Genomic DNA, 14264 nt, shown 5'->3' on the forward strand with positions numbered 1-14264 from the left:
AACAAATTCAGAGCACCCTTAGACAAATTGTAATAAGGTTTTCATATCCCATTAAATTGTAGACATGTCTGCAACAAGATCATCATAGCCAGAATATTTCAGTCTGTAGAAAGAACAAACCGAAGTCCTCCAAGTATAACCACTATTACAGATCCACCCACAGAGGAGGCAACCATTCTTTGCTCTTTTAAATAATTGAACACATTAGTTAATTTATCGACTAAAACACACAATTTGTCAATTTCCAATTTTCTCTATACCCAGATAAACATTAAGTATATGGGCTCAATCCTTTAGCTACATTTCCTTAATCTCTAAATGGAGTAATTTAGCTTAATCACTCATGATAAGCAAATATCCTTAGACGAATATGCTGATGAAACTCAGCTGGACCTCAGTTTCCAGGCCTTCAGAAGTTACACCTTTGAGATGCTTCGCGAAAAGCGAATTAAATGGATGTCTGCTTTCTCTAAAACTGAAGTCAAGCTAAACACAGTTCCTTCTGCCCCGTTCTAGCAACCCCCTTCAGCAGTGCAAAAGTGGTGCGACTCCCTACGCTCACTAGGCATTGCGCGGTCTCTAGAATCAGCCAAATCACCTAGTTTAATTATGAATTCCTGCCTCAACCTTAACAAACTCAAATATACCAATTCGGCAACAGACCAACAGCACTTCGTGAGAAAAATCACATCCTGTATTCCCCAAGCCAACTTAGACTCTTTTGTTCAATCGCTCGTCCTTTCACAAACCGAAGTAGGCAACGTTCTTCTTGCCAGACTACTGAAATAATTAAATGTGCTTCTCAAAGCGCTCTATACATGTGGCAGCCAGACTGGTCTTGAATACAAATAAAGACGGTCACTCCTATTCTTAGGAGACTACACTCAGTCTCTAGAAGCCTGCATTGCCTTCAAAAGTGCCTGCCTTGTCTTCAAAGGTGTCTGCATTGATCAACAGGTCCTGCAGGGTTGCTGCAAGGTTAGACTCCACACAACTGGTGATGTAGGATCCAGAAGAGGGAAAAAACAAACCCCTTCTTAAAATCCCTACATTAAGGAAAAGTAAAACCAAGCCTTCTTCTTTGAAAGACATTTTCTGACCCCACCCCGAGCTCCAATTTTAAAACCAGGTTTTCTTCATTACTTCCCTGGTTAACTTCATGTTATTTGTGTCTCCAACATGTTTCCTGTAAAGTGCTACACTGCCCTAATGGCTGCATCTGTGCTATATAAATACCTATAATAATAAATAAGTCACACAATGTAGGACATATACAAATATTCCCTGAAACTCCATCAGTCCGCCTTCAAAATGTGTTTAATCGGTCTTACCATTTCCGTAATGGGAGACTCTGCTCTCCTGGTCCTCAGCCAGTAGTTTAGCTGAGATTGCATTCAATATATATTGCATTTGATGAATATTAGAATCCTCGGAAGCTAGAATTGGAACTCATCAATAAATACAACATGGGCAAGGGCATTCACTGCTCATCAGAATATAGTCTATTCATGAATAAGATCGATGGACATGCAAGAACTAGGTTTAGTCTCACCATATGTAGTGTGACATGCTCTTGATTTCCTAGAAGAAGAAAACCACATGTCCCTTTCCCCTGCATTAGACCTCTCTCGCTGCCCATTCCCCATAAAATTCAAATCTCCAGAGTATGTCACCTACTGCAAACTCAACAAGGGTCGTTACAAAATTGTAACTAACACGTCCTGTGACAAATTCAGGGAATGTGAGGTGTACAGGATGGCCTTCCAAGGATTGCTGCAGAACCACAAATAAGCCTTCCTTATCAGATTAAGTGTCTATTATGAACAGTAGGAGATCCCCTCTCACAATACAGATTCAATTATGTTTTAAGGAGGTAGGTAAGTAGTAGGCTGTCGGGAAACCTGTGTTTTATCCTCCTTTGGTGCCGTCTGCAAAGTGAGTTCCCAGCGTTTAAAAACAATATCAGACTTGGAAGTTCCTACCAACAACCAAATTTCTTGTTTTTTTTCATCCGAGCCATGACCCCCTTGAAGTTTTCGTTGTTATTAAAGAATACTAACCGTCTCATGTACCTTTTTGTAATTAGGTAGGGGTCAGTCAGAGTGAACCTTCAGTAAGTCAGGCATTCATGTACAGCCATCTTGCAATGAACATAGGCTCATCCAATTCCAACATAGAACTCTTCTGAATTGCTTCTCTGCTTCCCCAAACCTTAACCTCACATAATCTGTAATGAACCACAGAAACAAAAATTCCCTTTGATCACCCTGTTAGTCGTAATTAAATCTATAAAAGAGGTTGTCTAAATATTTAATAGGTGGTTACACGTTACATAACCTCATCTGGTTCTATAGTAAGTTTTGTATTTTCTGCATTATTTCCGCTTCAATAAGCAGGTCATATCTGTGAGAAGTTGGCCTGGTATATGCTGTCCACTAGTTATAGTGGGCACCCTGTACCAGTCCAAACAACCCCTTATTGATGATAGGTTAAAGACAACCTTTAATGAAAGCGATCCTAGTGGTAGCTATGGAGAGCAGCCTTCAGGCTAAGTCTTGAAGGAATGTAAAGCAGCTTGTTTTACCAGTCTATAATCTCTTGAATGGCTAAATAAAAGGCAACCACACCAGGTATATATAAAAAATATATGTATTTATTACTAAAAACACACTGCTAGTCTCTTTATGAGGCTAGGGGTCAAAACACAAGTTACACTTCAAATATTACAGTAAAATAGCACAAATACACGTTCGGCCCTAGGGGCGAGCCAAACCATATACTAAAATAGTGGTACAAGAACCACAACTTAACTAGACACAAGGCCTAGAGCCTGTAAAATCGCTGGGACCCCCAGGAACCACCCAAGGTAGTGACACAGGGGACCCACGGGGGCAGTGCGAGAACACAGTCGCGAGCTCCCGTTAGCTTCTATGGGGAAAGTCGCGGTTACATTTTTAAAGATTAGGGACACTTAGAAACGAGTCAGGACCAAACCCTTGGGACTTAGGAAGTTCTAGGGTCAACAACCACGGGAGCACCAGAATACTCTAGTTACCTCACCCAGGGAAGCCGGGTGCATAGGAGTTAAATGGTGTTGGGTCGCGTCGATTTCAATGGGAGCTGGCAAAGAAGTGCTGCTGCTGGGAAGATGCAAAGGGTCCCAAGAGATCCAAGCCTGGATCGAAGTCGAGAAGAACCTGAAAGCAGAGGGGACAGAGTCTGGGTCACTTGCCAGTGACCAGGAGGACAATAGGTGGATGCCCACCGATGTCGGGTAATTTCAGGTGAAGAAGGTGAAGCTGGACTCTTCAGCCACGAGGACCAGGAGGCGTCAAGGACGACCAGGAGCTGGATTCGAGCTGTCCCACGAAGGATGTCGAGTGCTGCAGCATCAGTGCCCAGATTGGACACAACAAGCCTTGGCAACAGCAACCCACGCAGCAAGAAGAAAGATGCTTCGGTGCAGACCAGCAAGGTCTGAGGGACTCACCACTTGGTAGGGTGTCGGGGCACGTCTGGAGCAACCAGGGAAGCCCAAGGAAATTCAAAGTTACCTTCACAGGGACCCACCAGTCGATGGACCAGGGATCGCGAAGGGACCTCGAGAGGAAACACAAAATGGCGGCCCACGGGTCACTCAGGGTGACTAGGCCGACAATCTTCAGTGGATTCTCTGCTCGATGTGGGGGCTACAAGTAACCCCAAGCACACCTTCAAGAGACGTCAAGAAGTCAATGCACTTGCAAAAGTGCACGGTGACCAGGAGTTCCGGTTCCACGCTACTCACGAGGGCTGCGGGTCTCAGCTTTGCTGGGAACTCGGTCAGCCTCCGAGATGTCTGGAAATCCTCTTCCTGGGCTGCAAATACTTCAGAGTCCGGTGGGAGCTTCAGACCGGCAAAATGCTTCGTTGGTGCCTGCCAAGCAGGGGAGTCACTCCTTGACCCCAAGGGAGATTTGTTCAGTGCACTAGTCTTTAGTAGAGCGTCAAAGTTCCAGGATTCAGCCTCAGAGTTTCGTCCAGGGATATCTAAAGTTCTGGTTACAGAGGTTCCTTACTTATACCCAAGGAAGGGGTTGGACTAGCTCTAGGGACCCACCTATGGGAGGGTTTGGAAAGAGGGGTGGCTACACCCATTTCGTTTGTCCAGTTTCATGCCAGAGAAAGAGCTGGATGCCCCTGAACCGGTTTGAGCTGGACTATGCACAGGGACACCAAATGTGCCCCCAGTGCAGGACTTCAAAGCACTCAGAGAGTGCTCCCAACCAGCCCCAATACACATAAGCCTGTCTGGGAGGTGGTTACACCTCCCTGTGACAGGACACCTATTTCCCAGGCCTCCCCTGCCGGAGTTTCGGTCAGCAGCAGGAGGCCAGACCCGTGTCTGTAGCATCCATTTTGTAATGCCAGGGCTCTCTTAAGTTTCTACCGGGTATACCAGTATGGTCATGTCTCTCCCTCTAGAAGGGTGGGATCATATTCTCACATCAGGAATTGATGTGGGGGTATGATTCCAAGGAGTTTGACACCAAACACGACATGTTTCCGTGCAGTCAGTCCAAAGTTAGCATTAACCGTTTTAGATAAAATGCACTTAAGAGTATATGGTCAGGCTGCACCACTGACAACCCCGGAGAAGAGATTCCGAAGGCTGCAGAGGGGCTCAGCTCATGCCTGGGCACCCTCTCACATATAGCCAAGCACCCTGCCTTCAGGATTGATAAGGCCTGCCATAGAGGTGACTGATAGGTTACTATGTGGAGTGATAGGTGAGGTATAGTGAACCTATACCTTAGTAAGGGGTGCATGCACCACCTTACCCAGGCTGCAGTAGCAGACCTGTGGTGTCATTATGAAGGGCTTTCCAGGGGTGGCACAATACATGCTTCAGCCCCTGGTAGGCCTCTGGGGTACCTATGCCCTGGGTACATAGTATACCATATACTAGGGACTCACAATGGTACCCCAGAATACAATCTGGAGTGTACCTAAAGTACATGCAATCAATTTAAAGAGGAAGCAGCTAGGCTGGGGCCCTGAATAGCAGGGTCCGAGTCAGACTAAAGTCTAAAAACAGTGAAACACCAGCAAAAAGTGGGGGTAACCATGTGAAGCAGATCCTCCTCTCCTACAATATCTCAACAGCACAGAACAAGGATCATATTTCACACAGGCTCGGATACTGCTGTTCCATGAATACTATGCCCAAATAGAGTCACCCTCACATTGAGATGATCTTACTCTTGGCAACAATTCCACAAGCCTGGTTTATTTCTTCCTGGCACTTTAATGAACCATAATTGCACAGGTTAACTGAGCCAGGGAGTTGAAACACTGTCACCCAAAGACCAATTTGGTCTAATTGTCAGCGTTCGGGAGCCCCTTTCTGTTTGATACCAAGATTGCATCTGTTCCTGGTGCACATATTTCAGCATAGAAGACTACTCCTCCAAAGAGGCACAATCTGTCAGGAACATGTTACTCACAGTGGTCGAAAGTCTGGACCAGATCCAGTAGATTTCATTACCACTCTGCAATTTTCCCTATCTTGTCAACATGACATGGAGCTCTCACTTGACCCAAACATCGTACTGAGCACCAGGGCCAGCTCTACTACTTTTCTAGGCCCAAACCCATAACTATATCTCCTCCGCCCTCTACCGGAACTGAATCAGGCTCTACAATGAGTAGGAGAAGAGCTAAGAGTCAAAGGGGGTTGCCAGTGAACAGCAAGGTAGAAAAACATCTGTTTAGACCTTTGCAATGGCCACTGGCTTTTGCAATTATGTTTTTGAATAGTCAACACGATTTACAAGAGTCAAATTTCCGAATTAGGTTTTAGGTATGTAATTTTTTTCTCCTAAAGGTCATTGGTTTGGTCTACGAGAGAAAGGGGTGTGATATCAGGTCTGAGCTCAGAGTATTTCAGTCAAATATATTTTGCGGCAGGTAAGTCTAAGGGTCTCAAAAGGTACCAGTTGTAATGAGAGAACAGTAGCAGAGGTGCTTATCAATAAATCTTACCTGCTGAACCCTCTTTGGCTGAAACCTTCTGTCAATTAACAATATTGGTTTACAAAAGTACTAAAACGACCGACATAGTCCGTGACTGTTTTTAACAATTCTTACCAAATGTCACCATATCATAGGAGTTACTTGATCAAAAATGGTGCGGATACTGTTTAACAGAAAAAATGTCTGTTGTAGTTAGGCAAGTATTTCTTGCACTGCTCCATCTTAAGTCTTTCTCAAGTGTCCAAAAATAGTTTAAGAGACACAAGAAGCAATTTCCAGAAAGTCGTATATAATGCTGGTAGGAACGGCATAGTAAAAAAACAAACACCAACAGTCTAAAAGTTTGTGTGCCACTATTTTGCCTAGTGAAAGTATGCGTTTTCCCAATATGTTAAAAACAGCCTTGCATGCAGCAGTTCTGTCTCATTTCGCAGAAAACACCATATGCCCATACTTTTAAGCAGACCGACTAACTCAGAATAACAAAAGGATGAGACAGCCATGCCAGTAATGGAGGTAATAACCTTCAAGGCATTTGTGTGTACAGCTTCACCAGCAACAGTTTAGTAATCCGCTTCCTAAGTTACCATTTAGGTTATCCATAAACACATACCAGTTTGTGGGCAATATAACACTTTGAATGTAAAGCTGTATTTCACCCTAGAACCAGTTCAGTGAGAAAATAATCTTGGTTACTCTTTATACAGACCTTTTCGATTATCACTTTGCAGATATTTGCGCTTCATGGTGTCATGACTAGAAACTGCTCCTACAACGGTTTTATTTCAGAGCCCTGCACAACGGTACAAATGGTCTGATAAATGCAGATGTTGGTTTGGTTTCAGAAAAAAAGGCCAAGGCATGCTTCATGTCTCATTTGAGGAGAGTCTCCTCAGCTCAAGAGAAACTTGGTCTTGGGAAGAAAGTCAAAAGGACTGTCTCCATATTTAGACGGAACTAGAATAGCTGGTTTGGGGTAAATGAAATAACAGTCCACAGAACCACAAAGTCTCTGAAAAACATCAGGATATGAAGATCACCAAGGAGTGCAAATATTATGACAACTAAGAAGTATCTTTAAAAGTTTCATGTCTTATGACGACCATCTGCTGAAAATGCTTGATCGCCTGTCTACTAGGAACAGGTTAAGATCAACAGGGATGGAAGAAGCCACCAGGATCACAAAGCACTGTAGGCTCTTGCTTAATTTTTGATGGACTTGTCAAATCAGCAGCGGTTGAGGGAAAACATACAGAAACACTCCAGTCTACAGTTAAGCATTGACGGTGAGAACTGGCCCCTGTCTCTTTGAAGAAGCATAGCGATCACAATTGCAGAAGAAGTGACTTGCAAAATCATCAATTGAGGATCATTCCAGGCCTCAAAGATGGGCTTTACAAAAAAAAAATGGCAAGAGAACGTTAGTCGCTGACAAGTACAGACACCTACTTAAGCAATCAGCTCTGATGTGCTCAGCCACAGATAGGAAAGCCTGCAATGCCAAGAAGCTTGCTTTAAAAACTTTAGCATGTTTATATAAGGGGACAAATAAAAAGGCACTGATGGAGTTTCCTGCAATGTGCCAATCATCCATATTTTGGAGTCAGTGGTTACTGTAGAATGGACATACGACCTTAGGCATACACACGTGCAACACAAAATCAGACAGCATCATGTCCAAAACATCACACATAAACGGTTTGTCAATATGTAATCTTATTTGATGTTTTATTGCAACTTAATTACTGGTATGTGAATGGTGTGTTCAATATTACAGAACGTGCATGCATAAAATCAACGGCACAGATATATCTCACAGTATGTTACCATAGTGCTAACAGCAGCACCCAATAACAAGCATTTGCAATGCAATAGGTCTCGCATTAGGGAAACTTTGAGCTATTGGCTTTGCAAATGCGGGTTTCTTTTTGTTTCGTTTTTGTGAACTCAGCAGGAGCGTAAGTAACAGTAAATGAAATTCCAGGAATTAAGGAAAGGGGCAGTACCAGAGGATTTTCCTAAGTGTCCCTGTGGAGTTGTAAAGGGACCTCTATTAGCCCCATAAGCTGCTGCATCCTAATGGAATTATAAAGAGCAAGATCGCTGGTGAGCATATGTTTTAATTTGTTTTTATTGGAAGTGAAATATTTTAGTTTGCGTTTTGAAAATGCTAAATCGAAGTTTTTTTTTTTTTGTGTGAAATAAAGCTAAATAAACAATTGTGCGTTTTTAAAACGCAAGTTAACAAAAAATTAACTTCTAAAAAAAACAAATGGAAACGTATGCTCAGCTTTAATTCATCTATTTGTATTTGCATTAAAGTAGCAGTACTTTACAACTCCACAGGGACACCTTTGTAACAGTCTGTGGTACAGCACCCTTTCCATGATACCCAACATGAAAATAGAATTAGGCAGTGGTGTAAAAAATAAACAAAAAAAAAAACTAGCATTTGCAACGGCAAAAGCTCAAAGTTTCACTAATGCGAGACGTATTGCATTGGAAATGCTTGGTTTTTATTGGAATAGGGATAGCTACCTGCTCCTCCCCGACAGGCAACCTTTCTCCTCCCCTACACTCTCAACCCTCCAGAGTTTCCCCACCAGTACACTGCATCTCATAATGAAGGTCTTAGAGCGTACTTATGTCTGTGCACTCCAAACCAGGTGGATGGGACAGCTGGTGCTTTTTGTCAGAAATATTAAACCCAAGTGTAACTCAGGCCCAATGTTTTCTATGAACTTTGCCAGTTCTGAGAGTCAGGAGACCAACCAATATTTTATGCCCGCATTAGGTTCCTTTGGCAGCAGAGGGATAATGGCCCATCATGATGCCAAAGCTTCTATAGAAGTCGCAGCTTAGAAAGGCTCCAGTGGCTGCTTTGAAACTTAAATACCAGATGTTTGACCCGTCTGGGTGTCCCGGAGTGCGACTAGAAATGGGAGAAGGAGGATGATGCTAAAGGAATGAGAAAGGAAGAGCGTGTTTTACTATGAAGGGTCAGAGCAAGCCAGGTGTGCTTATCGATGTAAAGACTGCCTGTGCAGGGGCTGGCGTGCGTCCTATACTGTTTCACCTCTGTTTTACAGTGTTTATGCCTGCTGACTGAACACTCAAACAGCAGATGAAACATACACTACCTCCACTATGGTCGAGGACTGGGACATCGAATATTGCTGGTATATTTTTTAAACAAAGGTGGCGCCCTGGCTGAGGGCTGTGAGACCAGGAGGGCACAGATGAATGCAATATGCATTGCAAATGTCGGCAGGAACTACCCCTATTCTGATGGAGTCTTCCGAGACCGTTGTCAGTTCTGAAGTGGGCTAATGGATGTGCTGCTGTTGAAATCAAGCTGGGTGAGGCCTGCATAGGGGTGCTAGCACGAGATCACCGCAGAGTTGAAGGAAGGTGATTAGGGCACAAAAGCAATACACGCAGCTGCCAGGCCTGAAAGGGTCACTGGTTGAGCTAACAGAATCCACGATTCGGAAATGAAAATAGCATTTTTGAGGTAGATGGGTGGTAACTTGTTTGTATCCATGGTGACGTAAAGAGCACGCTTGCTGGTCCTCAGAAGGCGTCGTCTTCCTGTCTGACAGATACCACGGCCTCCTTGTACTGTACCGAAGTCCTCAGAAATCCCTCTGTTAAGCGTTGTATGCGCCAGTCGGACTTCCACAGGGACAAGGGCAATGGTTCCTTGAAGGATGAATGGATGTGAAGGTTTGGGGATATAAAATAGTGTTTGTTTTCTAAAGGTTCCCTTATGGTTTCACCCCCTGGGATTTCTCCTTTCCTATTGTTTCGGAGGCAGTTAGCAGGCTCACTCCTCCCCCCTCTTTCCAGCCTTGGTACAGTATAATTTCCTGTAATGGCGGTGACCTCCCCGACCCCGCATTAATGATGCACGCCCACCTTTCAGCATCGAGCCAAATGTCCTTCTGATGGTTTTATACAAGTCTGAGGTTTGCCTGTCAAAGGAAGTGGGAGCACAGCATGTGTGGGTAAATGATGCACGTGTTTATTTATGTATTTATAAAGCTGCACGCACAGTCAACATATCAACAAAAGAAGAAAAACGTCCAGTCTGTGAGCTCATCAGGAGCGCGGCTAGAATTGGGGCAGCGCTGCCGTTCACAAGAGGCATTGTCATTACAAATGGACGCGTTGGAGTAATGAAGCATTGGTGTTGAAAAGAGAAACCGACAGCATGTGTCCCCCGAGATGCCGGTCGCGTGGTGGAACCTTCCTCACGCCCTGGTCTCTCCCACAAGCCTTCAATTAAAGGCGGTCTTGATCAAATTATCGCCCGGTCCTCGACTGTTTGTTGGAAAATTCTGACTTCAGAGGAAATTAGCAGGTTGAAGGTTGCAAATGCAACTTGGTTTACTTTGCACTCCGTTATGCGGCCTTTAACAGAGAATTAAAAGCTCACGCAGCCCAGCACCGTCAGGCTGTGATTAAGAGAGATCAGCAAGGGTAGGTTACCGCTCCTCGGCTATTGAAACAAGTGTAGACAAGCACGTCCACGAAAGTAAAAGCGACCGCAATCTGTTAATTAGTAGCCTGATCCAGTGAGGAATGCAGCTGGCACAATGCACACCGCTGCTCGCTCCCGAAACCCCTAGGCCATGGGAGTGAAAGTTTTCAGGGAAGGCGGGACATGCACCCGTCCTTGGCCATTTGCGTGCTTTCAATTATTGAAAGCCACACGCAAAGGCCCTTAGGGATGTGTGGGAGGAGGCACACCCACACGGAGAAGGCACTTGGAAGACTGAAGTGATTCCAAGAGCCCTCTCGTAGAGCAACGTATGCGCGCTGCACTAGGTGAGACCTAAAAAGGAATTGCAGACAATTATTTTAAAGGTACAGACTTTATTACTCTTCCAAAATGACATGATCATCTTGCACTGAACTGAAAATAGCACTTGCCAATGCACGCTACACAGTCCTGTAGAGACTAATTAAAATTCACTATCCCCCCCACTGTTGTAAATTGAAACCACGATGTGATTAAGCATTTACTAAAGACATGAATTCTCCTTCAGTAGACATGTCTCTTTCGTTATGTTGACTGAAGTTTGGACTCCATTTTGTATTGTCATGTCTCCACGTGCTCAACACGAGAAGAGTCCTATCTTCGTGTTAGTTGCTCTTGTAATCTGCCTAGTAACAGTCTATAAATAGTTCCTTTGTCCGCCTGGCGCATGCCCAGGCTTGACCACATCTGTTATCAGTTAGTCCTTGCTTGACCATGTTTTCGCGGGCTCAAGGAGTATGTCAGCTCCACCCACATATTGATCTTGTATCGAAAATGTCCATAAAAGGTAACATTCCTTGCCTCATGTTGTATCCTCCCACTTATGAGCCCCTCTGTTGTGTATAAAAGGGGACCGTGTACGCAAGTTCTTTGTGCTACTCTATGCAATACTGAAGGGTATTGTATGGATTGTAGGACCACCCTTAAGGGTTAATAAACCTTGTCTTTGTACTTTGCAGTTTCCGTGCCAACTTCCTTATAGATTCCATTGCAGGAGAGCGAACCCTTGTGTCCTGCGGGCCTAGCTGGGGCCTGTATTCATCAATTGGCGCCTGTCACGTGGGGCTCATCGGCGACTCGGATGCTCGAAGGATTGGTCGCGACGAAGGTGAGGAATTTGGCCGGGGATGTGATCACTGCCAGAGGCACTTTAGTCCTGGCATCCCGAGGTTTTTCTTCCTTCCCTTCCGACCTGACCATCTGGGTGGCGCCGGTCCTCGACTGAGACCTCTTCTGTCGGTCCTGCCGTGACAGCCGTTTGGGCGAATTTTGGGAGCTTGGCAGTTGGAATCTGGACTCTTGATTGGTAAGAACCGTTGTACGGTACTTGCTCCGAGTTTTTGAAGCCTGGTTTGGCTATTTGAGTTTGATTTGTGATGACCGGTCATATCTTGTATTGATTATTGTGAGAATATATGCGTTGCAACACATATAGGCAGGTAATGTGGAGATATTTCTCCGGAACTGTGCAACTTTGAACGGCACAACGTTTAAGTGCCATTTTTTTGATAATACTGCATATTCTGCATTATTTCTGAGCATGCCTGCTTTTAGCGCACTCCGTAAGTGGTGCTGCTGCTTTGGAAATCGGTTAAACCTCGAGGAATCTGCTCCGGCTCCCCCAGAGGGGACTCCTAATAGGGATATGTATGTGAAGCATGGTCTTTCTTCCATAATGTACAGCACAGTATGGAGGAAATATACCAGAAAGGATCCTGAGTTACGGTGGCCGTTGTATGGGTCGTTTGATATGCGTAAGATTGAGTATGTGGAACAGTGTATGTGTAAGCGGCGTGCTCGTCAAGACATGTTTGAATGTGTGCGATTATGGGTGAAGGAAGTGCGTGAGCGAGAGAAGCGTGAGAAAGCGCTGTTTGATAAAGAGCAACGGAAGAATGATCATGTGAGAGCACAGGAAGCAAAGCGTCGGGAGGAAAGAGAACAAACGGAGAGGCAAGAGAAAGAGCGTAGGTTACAAGTCTCGGGTCAATATGCTGTTCGTCAGTCACTCTATCCTGTCCTTAATAATCATGATGATGATTTTTATTTATTAGATCGTTCTCCGCCTCCTTATGTCGGCGCGTCTGCCCCGAGGCCACAAGATTCTGGATCGGGTTCGGGTAAGGTAGACACGCGGTCCATGTTATCGGCTGAGCGAATGGGTGAGCTTCGGCAAGTTTCCTATCGTGCACTTAAGGGCAAGTTATCCCTTGCTGAGTTGTTGGATTCTTGGGAGTTGTGGCAAGATAGAGAAAGGTTGTATTTTTTGGGCCACTTTTCTGAGGAAGTGATTGCTGCTTTCCGGAAATATTCCAGTGTCTTTGAACCTGACGATGTGGTATTAGATGCTAAAGCATTGCGTAATGGTGTTTTCTCTCCCTCTAAGGCGCCTGATGCGGTTCGGCGACTGTTTGCGTTGCGGGATGCGGCGAGGGACCTTAAAGAGAAAGCACGCCAACAAGTTGAGGAGGAGAAGCGGTCGGATTCGCGTACCGGAGATGGCCATTCATCCACCTCTCAGTCAGATAAGAGCGACCTAGTGCATGCTAAACCAATGCGAGAGGCGGCGCCTTTGTATGTTCCTCCTAAAGGAGCGGGGACTAGCTCGGATACTACCTCCGCCGATGCTAAGGGATATTTTGTGTATAATTGGGTTTATACTCCCTGGCACAGGGCTGACGTCATGGCGTTAAAGAATGCGTTGCCTGATCCCCGCAAGAATCCAGCGGCCTTTTACGAAGAAGTCGAGGGGGCCTTGAATTCTTGTACTATGACCTTAGCAGATATAGATTTGTTCTTTGGGCTTATTTTACCACCAGATATGTGGCGATCTGTGCGGAAGGTGGACGATGTTGCCGCTTTTAAGGCTCGGTGGTCTGAGCTTGAGGATGAGGATAGGGAGAGAAAGCCCGCGCAGAAACCACCTCAGATTATCTTAGATCTCCCTGCTGCTATTCTGGCTAAGTTGAAGACAATCATTCCCCCTAAAAAGATTGACTGGAATATGCTAGCCTCGTGCAAGCAGAAAGTCGATGAATCAGTTGCAGATTTCTTTACGCGTTTTGAGGAGACGTTTCATGATTTTAGTGGTCAGTCACTTACGGATGACACGGGTCGACACCTCTTTGCTGATAAATATGTGGCGAATTTATTACCGGCGATCGCAGCCCGCCTAAAAGCGAGTGAAAGTTCTTGGTCCACTGCGACCCCGACAGCCCTCCTGACTATAGCTCAGTACTATGAGCACCAGGAGCAAGAAGCGAAGGGGCAGGAGGAGAAGAAATCGAAGGATTTAAAAACGAAGGTGCTGTTAGCACAAGTATATGGTCCGCCCCGACGGGGTATAAATAGAGGTAGGGGAGGATTTTATGGTCCTCCCTCGGGCCGATCTGATTTGAACAGGAATCAATGTGCGTATTGTAAGCAATCGGGACACTGGGCCAGAGATTGCCCGGCGTTGCATGCTTCGCGTCAGGGACACAATCAGGGTGGCCCGAGAGGTAGAGGGGGTTTCTCGAATTTTAGAGGGAATTCTAATGATCACGCTCGTTTTGACCCTGCCGGGCAGCAACGAGATAGGCCTAATGTTTTCGATCGACAAAACCAGTATCAAGTGTCGGGGATTGACCGTTCTGGGTATCATGATTCTCAGCATGCGTAGGAATGCGTTGGATGGGGGTTAGAATCAGTTGAGGTGCCGGTTGAT

General features: G+C 45.2%; 1 protein-coding gene across 1 annotated transcript in view; it reads right to left on the bottom strand.

The window, feature by feature from the left end:
- The window catches only part of SOCS5 (suppressor of cytokine signaling 5), a 58443-nt gene that overhangs the window by 12378 nt on the left and 31801 nt on the right, over positions 1-14264 (bottom strand). The window lies entirely within an intron of this gene.

The sequence above is a fragment of the Triturus cristatus genome, chromosome 6 (assembly GCF_964204655.1).
Source record: "Triturus cristatus chromosome 6, aTriCri1.1, whole genome shotgun sequence".
NCBI classification, from domain to species: Eukaryota; Metazoa; Chordata; class Amphibia; order Caudata; family Salamandridae; genus Triturus; species Triturus cristatus.